Genomic DNA, 13,154 nt, shown 5'->3' on the forward strand with positions numbered 1-13,154 from the left:
TTATTCCACTGTAACCTCCACCACTCTAACAATGGGCATTGATTTTGTCTTTTTATTCCACTGCAACCTCCACCACTCTTCCAAGGGGTATTGAAACTGTCTTGTTAAGCTACTGTGACCTCCAAGTCTCTTCCATGGGGAATTGATATTGTCTTTTTATTCCACTGGGACCTCCACCACTCTTCCAAGGGGCACTGATATTGTCTTTTTATTCTTCTGCGACCTCCACGTCTCTTCCACGGGGCATTGATATTGTCTTTTAATTCCACTGTAACCTCCACCACTCTAACAAGGGGCATTGATTTTGTCTTTTTATTCCACTGCGACCTCCACCACTCTTCCAAGGGGCATTAAAACTGTCTTGTTAAGCTACTGTGACCTCCATGTCTCTTCCATGGGGCATTGATATTGTCTTTTTATTCCACTGTAACCTTCACCACTCTTCCAGGGGGCATTAAAACCATCTTGTTAAACCAATTTGAACTCCACAGCTCTTCCAAGGGGCATTGAAATGTTGTTTTTATTTACCTCTAACCTCCACGACTCTTCCAATGGGCATTGCATTTCCTCCTAATTTTAGTCAGCTTTTGCTTTTCAGTGCATAGGCGAACACTAAGGGAGACCCACTCCCCAATAATGGGTAGAAGGTTTTTAGTACGCTGTAATCCACGTCTGTTTCAAGGGCATTGCAGTTCCTCATAATTTTTGGAAAACCTTCCATTCACTGCTTAGGCCAACAGGAGACCCAGTTGCTATAAATGGAAAAAACGGTTTCGTTAGGGCCCTCTGACCTCCATGTCACTTCCAAGGGGAATTGCAGTGCCTCGAAATTTTTGATAGGAATTGCACTCACTGTATGCCCTATAACTGTGTAACCAAACCGCTCCTTTTGGTACAGAAACATATCCTACAAGACATGTGTGGTTGACTGGCCTGATATTGATGTGAATGGTCCCTGTTCCTCCTGCTCTTTCTCCTTTGCCATGACCTCATCCATCATTCATCAGCTGAAGCTTTGTTTTAACAGGAGTCATAGAACTGGGATAGTAGCAGGAAAACATCCAGCAATCCTCGGAGGAGGACCACCTCAGGCCTAGCCGCTACTACATACATGCGCTTGCATTCCAAGGAACAGAAAGCTAAGGAGATGGATGGCCTCATGATCATGAATAATTTACTTGTTGTGTAGGAGGCCGACCACTGCTGCTGTCTACCTTCTGTACTTTGTGTTGAAGCCTGATTGACCCAGGACCCGCAATCCTCTATGTCTTGAGGACGTGTTGCATCCCAATGTCCAACTGTGTCCCGGCTTCCACAATATTAACCCAGTGTGACGGCATCAGTGAGATGGACCATCCCTGGCCACATTCACTTGTCCACGTGTTTGTGGTTAGGCTGTCCTTCCCACTAAATGCACTGGTGAGGGCACAGGTAATGTTTTGTTATGCGCGCTTGTGTATAAGGCACACCGGGACAAATAGGGGCAGCTGGGGACCTTTTATGGACACCCGGTCGCCCACAAGCGGCTGGGGAACGCGTGTGGGCACCCGGCCGCGGGGCGGCTGGGGACCGAGTATAGATTCCAGGCCGCCGATGCAGCCATGACGTGGTGGCCAGATTCCGCCTCCCCATGCCTAAAAGGCCCAATTTCAAGTGCAAGCAAGCAGTATGGTATTGCAGACTGGGGGTGGGTGAGTGACTGGCTGCATACTTGCGCTTGCATTGCAAGGAATGGGGGAGGTACAATTGAACACTGCCCTGGGACAAGGACTTGCACGGGGATAGTTGCAAGTCTGCATCTTCTGATGCGGCAAGGATCACTTCTCATGGGTGTAATGATCGGGGGTCCGAAAGAGATCCAGTGAGTCACAAACTGAGACAGAGACAGAAATAGACAACACTTTCTTTACTAAAACAGGGATTAGACTAAAATTCAGTTTTGAATGAATCAGTCTCAGGTTCTGCCTGGAACACTGTCTCTACTAAATACACGCAATCGGCAAAAGCTGAAGTCAATATGCCAATCTCAAGGTTTCCAGCTTATGTGAATTATTCTAGTGATCCGGAACAATTTTACCTAAACACAAAGTCAGTCTAGTGAGGGCGGTATATGGGGACCCCCTGAGATGGCACACTGAATACAATCCTACCACTATTAACAATAATAATGCATGAAACTATATCAATTGCTCTTATACCCTTATTATCAGGATACCCGGGTATCTTAAAGTTATGGTACCTTTAACCTCAGATGCAGTCTATCACAGGCCTGTGAATCACAGTGGCTGCAGCTAGTCCCAGAAAACTTTGGCGCCAAAGCAAAAACAAAGTTCACAAAAACAGCAAAAATTCCTTGTCTTGTCGGCCGATGCCGAGCCCACACACCGGGGACTTTAGTCCTGTAGCCTCAGATTAAGATCTGGGAAGATCTCTTCACAAAGGCTTGTCAATATCCTCTCAGTAGAAATGGCACCAGAAATCTTCTTTCCTTCCGAAGTCTCTCACTCTTATCCAGTACACCAACCATGTACTCCGTCATAGAAATGGATTCCTAAGTAGAGATGAGCGTTGTTCTACTCGAACTGTTCGCCAATCTCAAATTCGAGCTGTTTTGGGTGGTGTTCGAGCCGTTCGGCGAACACGAACAATTTGAGAAAAATTCGGCTGTTCGAGGTTATGTTCGATAACTGTTCGTGCACCAAAATCATAACTGGATTTTTTCTCAGTAATGATGAAAATTAATGTTAATACGCAGTTTGAGTGTACAGCGGGGTGGGGGGAGGGGCAGGGGATGGATCTCTGCAGGAACAATGAAGATCTCCATTTTTTTTTCTCTTTCCCGCATTTGCAGTGGGGAGGTGCAATCTGTCAGCCTATCAGCAGCGCACACACGGAGCGAAGTGCTTTTTTTCACACAAGCAAGGGCATGTGTCATTGGCAGTGTATGTCACATGTCCTTGCCCTATAAGACCAAGCCATTTTCCCCGTCGCCACCATTTTCTCACTGCTGCAGCTGCGTGTTAGACGGCACCGCTGTTGCTGTGTGCGCTATACCTTGTTAATTTCAAGCCAATTTTCGCACAAATATACAGATAGCTTGGGAGTAGGGAATAGTTGTGATTGCAGTCCTTTTAAGGACTAGGTTACAGCATTTCCTACGACTTTTATCAGGGAGGTCTGTGCTATTAAATAGATAGGTTGTGGGAGTAAAGACTAATTGTAATTGGAGTCCTTTTCAGGACTAGGTTACATCAGTTCCTATCAGTTTTTGCCAGGCAGGTCTGTGCCAGTGCTGTGCAAGTTTTTTTCACAGCATTTGGCTGAATCTAGCAAAGCTAATCCTTTTTGGCCTATTGCAGAGTGTGTTAGTCAGTGGAGTAGCCTATCTGTGTTGCAAGATATACCACCTGTGTATAGAATACCAATTTTTTTACTGCACCTAGAGAAGTAAAATCTTTTGGGCATAGCATCATTCTATTAGTCCATCTATACTGACCTCCATCAGGTTGCAAATTAAAACTAATTTTTATCTGCATCTACAGTACCTCTGAAAAAATATTTGGGCTTCTACCTGTGTGTGGGACTTGTTGTATTAGTCCATCTATACTGACCTCCATCAGGTTGCAAACTGAATATATTTTTTTCCCTGCATCTACCTCTGAAAAAATATTGGGCTTCTAGCTGTGTGTGGGTCTTGTTCTATTAATCCATCTATACTGACCTCCATCAGGTTGCAAACTGAATATAATTTTTTTCTGCATCTAGCTCTGAAAAAATATTTGGCCTTCTAGTAGTGTGTCGGACTTTCTCTATTAGTCCATCTATACTGACCTCCATCAGGTTGCAAACTGAATATAATTTTTTTCTGCATCTAGCTCTGAAAAAATATTTGGCCTTCTAGTAGTGTGTCGGACTTTCTCTATTAGCCCATCTATACTGACCTCCATCAGGTTGCAAATTAAAACTAATTTTTATCTGCATCTACAGTACCTCTGAAAAAATATTTGGGCTTCTAGCTGTGTGTGGGACTGTTGTATTAGTCCATCTATACTGACCTCCATCAGGTTGCAAACTGAATATATTTTTTTCTGCATCTACCTCTGAAAAAATATTGGGCTTCTAGCTGTGTGTGGGACTTGTTGTATTAGTCCATCTATACTGACCTCCATCAGGTTGCAAACTGAATATATTTTTTTCCTGCATCTACCTCTGAAAAAATATTGGGCTTCTAGCTGTGTGTGGGTCTTGTTCTATTAATCCATCTATACTGACCTCCATCAGGTTGCAAATTCAAAATAATTTTTTTCTGCATCTAACCCAGCCAATAGTTTTGGCCTAATACCACAGTTTGGCCACTCAGCTCTGCTCGGTTACCATCCATTGTTTTTTTGTGCAAACAACTCCAGAGTTGTGAATTAGTTAACCACCAAAATGAGTGGAAAAAGGCCTGCTGCTGGTGGAAAGGGGAATAGGCGTGTTGGGAAGGGGAAAAAAGGTTGTGTCCGTGGGGTAGGTGTTAAAGCAACAGTAACATCTGCAGAAGAAAGACCATCTTCCAGCCAAACTAAAATGTCTACTTCTTTTAGCGGACAATGTGATAAGATCCCTTTCTTACGGCCACGCCAATCGCTACAAATTCCAGATGAGGCACAAAAACAGCAGGTGCTTCAATGGATATCAAGTGCTCCTTTAAGTGGGCTCTCCTCCACATCAACTTCAACATCACAAATACTCCAGTCCTCAAAGGTGTCACCCAAATCGCACTTGCTTCCTCACAGCTCCCAAATCTCCAGCTGCCCGTCTGAGTTTGAGGTAGAACAGATGGTTGAGTCTGCAGAGCTGTTTACTCATACTATAGCCTGGGAATCAGAGGTCGACTCCAGCGCTTCTGTGAATCCAGACGAGGAAATGATCTGCACTGATGCCCAGAATCTTTATGAGTCGGATCCAGGACCAGACGCAGAAGGTTCTGACCATAATGTAGACCCTCATTCCCAAACTGTAACTCCTGTTGGTGGAGACAATGAGGAAGACGATGATAAGACTCAAATACCTGATTGGAGCGACAACTTTAGTTTTTTGTCAGGGCAGGAACAGGTTGGCTCTGAGGACGACGGGTGTGATAACGCACAGGGTGATGATGATGAGGTCGGAGATCCCACTTACTGTCAACCCACAGTCAGCCAAGAGATGAGGTCAGCAGAGGAGGTGGAGGAAGATGCTAGTGACGACGAGGTCAGGTTGCGCCTTCCTGGACAGAGACGTAGTACTGGAAGCACGTCAACAACTGCATCCTCAAACACAACTCTGCCTCTCACCACAAGTCGTGGTGGCTCTTCAGGTCGCATGGGTGCTAAGCCTTGCATAGCCTGGGCATTTTTTCAGATCGATAAAGATGACCCAACTCGTGTTATCTGTAACATTTGTCAGCAAAAGCTAAGTAGAGGCCAAAAAATACATAGTTTGAGTACTTCATGCATGAACCGGCACATGGACATGAAGCATAAGTTGCAGTGGGAAGCTCAGTGTGCTACAATGCGGCCTAGCCGGCCGGGCCAACCACCGTCTGCCATATCTTGTGCATCCGCGGCCTCTTCATCCTCTGTGACTGGGGGGACAGCAGTCACACCTGTTTTGGGGCGCAGACCTGCCACCTCTTTACCCGCAACAGCCAGCGTGATTGGCAGGTCATCATTTTCTTTGGAGGTGGTAACACCAGCTGGTGTTGAGCGCTGTCCGACATCGATAGCACCACCTTTGGATCAAGGCAACCTAACATGTCCGCCTGCATCTTCCTCACAGACCGGCAGTTTGCCGGGGACACCCTTATCAACCCCGTCTAAGCACAATAGCCAGCCCTCGGTCCCTCAGATGTGGACAAGTAAAAGACCATTTCCTCCTAGCCATGAGAAAGCTAAGAGGTTGAATTTCACCATCTGCAAGCTCTTGGCTACAGAAATGCTGCCTTTCCGCCTGCTGGACACAGAGGATTTTCGAGACCTTATGTCCGTCGCAGTGCCCCAGTACCAGATGCCCAGTCGGCACTACTTCTCAAAGAAAGGTGTGCCTGCGCTCCACCAGCATGTCGCACATAACATCACCGCTTCTTTGAGAAACTCTGTGTGTGACAGGGTGCATTTCACCACAGACACTTGGACGAGTAGGCATGGACAGGGGCGTTACATGTCGCTGACTGGGCACTGGGTAACTATGGTGACAGCAGGACAAGGGGCTGCTGTCCAAGTCTTGCCGTCCCCACGAGTTGTGCGTCAATCCTCTTTATGTCAAAGTTCCTCCACTGCTTCTGCCTCCTCAACCTCCTCTCGGTCTTCCACCTGCACCCAAAGCCTGTCTGGTCATGCCACAAGCTTTCTAACTGCGCAGAAGGGATCCTGCACACCTCCTTACTATGCTGGCAGTAGGGCTCAACGTCATCAGGCGGTTTTTACATTGAAATGTCTGGGAAATGTGAGTCACACAGCTGAGGAGTTGTGGTCAGCTCTGGAGAACCAATTTCATGAATGGTTGTCTCCACTGGACCTGAAACCAGGGAAGGCCGTGTGCGACAATGCTGCAAACCTGGGTGCGGCCCTTCGCCGGGGCAATGTCACACACGTGCCTTGTATGGCTCACGTGTTGAACCTGGTTGTCCAGCAATTTTTAGCCCACTATCCCAGACTAGATAGCCTTCTGCAGAGGGCACGGTCGCTGTGTGCTCACTTCCGCCGTTCGCATCCCGCAGCTCAGCGACTTACATCTCTACGGAAGTCGTTGGGCCTGCCACTTCACCGGCTAAAATGCGATGTGCCTACCCGGTGGAATTCAACTCTGCACATGTTGCAGCGACTGTGGCAGCACCGACAAGCCCTGGTGCAATACGTTCTGACGTATAGCCTGGGCCAACGAGATTCAGAGGTGGGGCAAATCACGCTGGAGGAGTGGTCTCAGATCAGGGACCTATGCACCCTTCTGCACAGTTTTGAAATGGCGACGAAGATGTTTAGTGCTGACGATGCCATTATCAGCATGACTATTCCGGTGATTTACATGCTGGAGCACATGTTAAACAGAATTCGGAGTCAGGTGGTGGCACAAGAGGAGGTGGAGGAAGTAGAGGAGGAGGAGTTGTATGCGGAAGGGCTAACATCTGCAAGGTCCAGACGGTCGGCAGCACCAAGGCGGCAGGCATGTGAGGGTGGGGGAGATGGTTTTACCAGGGCGCATGGTAGCAGCCAAACTAGTGAGGAAGGTGCAGGAGCCCAGGAAGAAGTGGAGGACGAACTGATGGAAGACTCATCAGATGAGGGAGACCTTGATCACATTTCTGTTGTGCGAGGTTGGGGGGAGAGGACAGAGGAAGGAAGCATGATTGTTACCTCGCCACCAACACAACAGGGACTTGGTGCTCCTGGATGCGCAACACACATGAGTGCCTTCTTGCTGCACTACCTGCAACATGACCCTCGAATTGTGAGAATTAGAAATAATCCTGACTACTGGGTTGCCACACTGTTAGATCCCCGGTACAAAAGTAAATTTGCAGAAATTATTCCTGCCATAGAAAGGGATGCACGCATGCAGGAGTATCAGCAGAGACTGTTGCAGAATCTTACATGTGCTTTTCCACAAAATACCAGTGGTGCACGTAGTGAATCTCACAGTTCCAACTTGCCAACCGTGGGACCGTCAAGTGTTCAGCACTCAAACCGTAACAGAACCACAGTATCTGCTGGTAACATCAATTTTGCGGAATCATTTCACCACTTTTTTAGCCCATCCTTTGCAAGGCCACAGGAGACAAGAAGTCTGACACATAGTCAACGCCTAGAGACGATGGTACAGGAGTATCTCCAAGTAAACATTGAAGCCACGACTGTGTCACTGGACCCTTGCTCTTTTTGGGCTTCCAATCTGGATAAATGGTCGGAGCTAGCCACTTACGCCTTGGAGATCTTGTCATGCCCCGCAGCCAGCGTTCTGTCTGAACGTGTGTTCAGCGCTGCTGGTGGTGTGCTGACAGATAAGCGCACGCGGCTCTCCACTGATAATGTAGACAGACTCACGTTCATAAAGATGAACAAATCATGGATCCGAAACGACTTTTCTACCCCTGTGTCATCCTGGGGAGAGTAAAAGCTTGATGATTGGTTAAAATCACCCTACCAACCGTTTTAAGCTTTCAAATTACTAATCATGTTTATCTGTATCTTGACTGGAAAATAATTTGGGCTTTGTAGCAGTGTGCAGCACTGATCCTATTAGGCCATCTATACTAAAGCTTCACCAGATTTAAAATTAAAAATAATTTTTAGCTGCATCTAGCCCGGAAAATAATTTTGGGGCTCCGAGATGCGCAAGGCACATAAGTGCCTTCTTGCTGCACTACCTGCAGCATGACCCTCATATTGTCAGAATTCGAAGTAATCATGACTACTGGGTTGCCACACTCTTAGATCCCCCAAACTTTTCGATCAACCTTTTCATTTTAATAAAGACCAAAAAAATGGTCATTTTTGAAATTATAAGCATTAGCAGGTTGTTAGAAACTGAAATCAAACAGTTTTCAACTCAAAACTTTATTCTAGGTGATGTTACATTTTCACATAGGACCCCTTGTTCGAAAGGAGCTTCTGAACTCTCTCGTCCATTGAATTTGTCAGGTTTTGGATGGTTTCTGCTTCAATTGTTTTGCATGAGGACAGAATACCCTCCCAGAGCTGTTGCTTAGATGTGAACTGCCTCCCGCCATCATAGACACTCCTTTTAATGATTCTCCAAAGGTTCTGAATGGGGTAGAGGTCAGGGGAGCATGGGGGTCACACCATAAGTTTGTCCCCTTTTATGCCCATATCAGCCAGAGATGCAGATGTTTTATGTGCAGCATGAGATGGTGCATTATCATGCAGAAAAATGATCTTGCTGTGAAATACACGGTTCTTCTTCTTGAACCATGGCAGGAAGTGCTGTTTGAGAAAATCCACATACATTATGGAGTTCATCTTTAGCGCCTTCAGGGATCCTAAAGGGGCCGACAATCTCTCTCCCCATGATTCCAGCCCAAAACATTACTCCACCTCCTCCTTGTTGGCGCTGTAGCCGTGTTTGCGTGGGGTGTCCATCAACCAGCCATCCTCCACTCCATCCATCTGGACCATCGAGCGCTGCACGGCACTCATCCGTGAACAAAACAGTTTTGAAATCAGTCTTCATGTAATGTTTGGCCCACTGGAGCCGTTTCTGCTTGTGTGAAGTGGATAGAGGAGGTCGACAGGATGGCGCATGCACAGCTGCAAACCTCTGAAGGACCCTGCATCTTGTTGTTCGGGGGACGTTGGAGGCACAAGCAGCTTCAAAAACTTGTCTGCTGCTATGACAAGGCTTTTTTGCCGCTGCTCTTTCAACCTGACGTAATTGCCTGTAGGAAAGAGTCCTCAATTTGCCCTTATCAGCACGCACACGTGTGTACTGTGAATCAGCTACATACTTCTTGATTGCCAAGACACTTCATCCTGATCATCGCACAATGTTGATTGTAGTCATGCCTTGACCTAAACACTCCACAATTTGTTGCTTCTCAGCAGCTGACACATCCTTTTTCTTTCCCATTTTGGCAGAAAATGTAGGCTGCTTAATAATGTGAGAGAGCCTTCTTAAGTAGTCTTGCCTTTCATTCGACACACCTGCCAAACTAATTAGCACAGGTGTCTGCAATTGCTTACAGTGATATAAAGAGCCCTGACACACATCACCATCAATGAGTTTAACTGACAAACAAACAAATTCTTCCCTTATCACTCCTAAACACTTTTTGCATAATAATTTGGAACGCAGTGTACATGTGCTTTTCCACAAAACACCAGTGGTTCACGTAGTGAATCTTACAGTTCTAACTTGCCAACCGTGGTCTGTATGGAGTTGTTCAATAAAGGGCCCAAAATTAAGATAACATAGATGGGAGAGGTCTCTATGAATAGGAATTCCTAAGTATTTGATACCCTGTGAGGGCCAGGCAAAGGGAAAGTTGGACTGGATGGAATCCTATATGGATTTGGGGAGGGAGACATCGAGGGCCTCAGACTTCGCTGCATTGATTTTAAAATTTTACCATGTAACAAAGTGATCTATTTCAGCCATAACAGCATGGATGGATATATGTGATTGAGTGATATATACTAGGACATCATCAGCAAATAGAGAGCACTTGTACTCGGTGCCTCCCACCTCAATCCACCTAATATTGGGGTTATGGCGAATTGATGAGAGCAGGTGCTCCGTCACTAGGATGTATAAGAGAGGGGACAGAGGACATCACTGCCTTGTCCCATTGGTGATTGTGAAAGGTGATGAAAATGTTCTGACGCACCCCCTGGGCCTTGGGACACCCGGAGCCGGACCCTTTTTGGTGGATGCTGGTGGTTGTAGTCTTCGTGGCGGCGACCCGGTTCCGTGGCTCAGGGCGGTCAAACCAGTGGCGGAACTATTTATGTGGTTTTGATGTTTAAATGTCCGACTACGCCACCCGTGGATTGCGGTCAGAGTGAACCGCCGCTACAGGGCAGACCGCTGAGGCTGGTGTTGTGGGTGCAGCAGAGCGTAGCATAACTCCCCACGGGAGGAGTATAGCCTCAGGGCAGTGTATGCGGAGGATGGGGGTGATGGTGCAGGGCAGCAGCAGTAACGACACGGAGTCAGTGATGCAGTTCAGGGCCTTTACTAACAGTTCTTATTATCCAGACCACGTCTGCAGGTAACGGCTGCCCACGTCGTACTGTGCTCACCAGGTGAGGGGCTCAGACAACTCCCAGATAACTTTGGAGCACTTCACAGGACCCCCTTTGTGTGTCCTTTGTCTGGCCTTTCTTACCAACACTTCTGTCCGGCTGCCTCGGGCCTCCTCTTGGTAAACTTGGCGCCAGTTTCCCTGACCCTATGTGGTGCCTTCCTAGCGGGTGTAGCGAGGGGCTGCGCCACATAAAATGTCAGAGCCTCCGGTTTCTAGCTGAGGGTCGTTTCCTGCCTCCACTAGTTCGGGGACCGGTCTCCCCCTTTGGCCTGACCCCTCCACGCAGGTGGATTCGGGCGTGCGGTGGCGACTCGCCCGTCCGCACCCCTGGGATCCCTTCATTCCTCGTTCCTGGAGCCTTCTCTGCTCCTCTTCCTTCCTTCTCCCTCTTCCAGGCCTGGGCCTCTGTTACTAGGCCCGCCTCCGGAGCAGAGCTCATGCAGAGCCCCTGCTCCCTGCCACTTCTGCTCAGACTTCTCTGCACTGAACTAAGATGGTGCCCACCTTTTATACTCCCTTCTCAATGCACCCAGGAACTGCTTCCTCCCTGCTCCTGCACTACAGGGTTCCCCTTCCTCAGTGTTCCCTCCCCCCACTCCAGCCAGGGACAGGGACTGTCGTGCCCATCTCAGGGGCATATTGGTCGCCCTGCCCCACGGCAATGTGGTGTAATGCATGCAGGTGTCGGGTCCTGATCCACACTCCATCCTTACCTGAGAGTGAGATATCACACCTCTGGGTGAGGTGCAATACGTCTGTAGCAACCGAGCCCTCAGGGTGCTACAGTTCCATTTATCTTCAGCCTAGGTGACGTATTGCGATACAGGGCCGTGATTTTGGCTATAAAATGGTCCCCTAGACCCCTACCCCAAGCTTTTTAAGAGAATCATATATGGCGTGCCAGGAGACTCTATGGAATGCTTTCTCAGCATCCAACGAGAGTATCTAATTACAAATTTTTAACTGCATCTAGCCCAGGAAATACTTTGTGCCTAGTAGCAGTGTCTGCTAGTCAGCGGATTATCCCGGCTGTTAAGCAAGCTGCACCACCTGTAGTTTAGACACTTAATTTTTTCAAAGGAAATGCTTCGGGACCATGGGATACTTAGTGAAGAGCATCAGGAGGCACCCCAAGGCATAGGGGCTGGGACTGGCAGTAGGATGCCTTGCGGTGGACAGCCGAGCTCGATCCTTATAAAAGCTTTTTAACTGCAGCAGCTTTAGTGGACGCTACTGGAGCTGGAATTACCGCGGCTGCTGGCATGAGACTTGCCCTCCAATAGATCCTTGTAAATGGATTTAAAGTGTATTCATTCAAATTAGAGAGACAATTTAAATTAAAAAGCTTAGAGCTGCCTCCACCACAGGGGGGCTCGCTCGACCCACCAGCGGACAGGCACCAGTATTGGGAGAGGGGGGCTGGCCGTCAGGGTTCACCGCGGCTCTGGCACAAACCCGGCGACACGGAGGTGGCACGGGCAGGAGCGGACTGGCCGTGTCGGCTTCTCACTTTTTGGATTTTAGAAGGGCATGACATGCCTATATCTGTGTCTCCCCCTCCTTTTACTCCTCCACCTCTTTTATTTTCGCATGACTATATGTACTTGTCACTTTTCCATGTGTTAGTTATGTCTTCTGAGCAGTTTGTCAGCTTTTGGACACCTTTGAAGGTGTTTTCTATGTGTTTCTATGTGTTTTTGTTTGCCTGCCATTGGTTTTAACGGTGTTCGAAGGTGTTCGACGAACAGTTCGACGAACAGTTCGGCGAACACACGGGTGTTCGACGAACCGAACCGAACTCGAACACTACGGGGGTGGCTCAACACTATTCCTAAGTCCCTTCCTTTATCACTCGACATGTGACTCCTTCATCACAAAGTCTCTAATCCACTCAGCATAGAATTCCACAAAACTCCACAGAGCCACACAGCTTTCCCCAGCTCAGCACTTGTTCTTAAACAGAGAAAGGGGTAAACAAACTCCACAGGGAAGCGTGTAAAGACAGTGTCTTCTTGCAGCTCCATTCTCACAGACTTCCTGTCTGGCCTCTCACACCTCAGACACTCTTAGAACACACAGAGTTTCTTGCACTGCCCCTCCTCTGAGCTCAGTCAGGCAAAAGTCACAGGGTCCTAGTGCTCTCCTGCTGTTATCACATTTCACACTCTCACAATGGGCACACTTTTAGGCAGTGACCTGGGTGTCAGAGATGCTTTCAGGGGTCTTCCCCATGCTGTTACCATGTCTTTTCAGCACTGTATGCATGTGTCACACAGCACATGGCCAGATAAGGTTGTAAAATGTTAAAATGACATTTCCCGGTGAATGCATTTGTCACTGTTGAAAGCAATGCAAAAGTGCAAAAACGCAT

This window comes from Phyllobates terribilis, unplaced genomic scaffold (genome assembly GCF_046119375.1).
Source record: "Phyllobates terribilis strain yellow unplaced genomic scaffold, ASM4611937v1 Scaffold_1__5_contigs__length_1240528914, whole genome shotgun sequence".
Taxonomy (NCBI): domain Eukaryota; kingdom Metazoa; phylum Chordata; class Amphibia; order Anura; family Dendrobatidae; genus Phyllobates; species Phyllobates terribilis.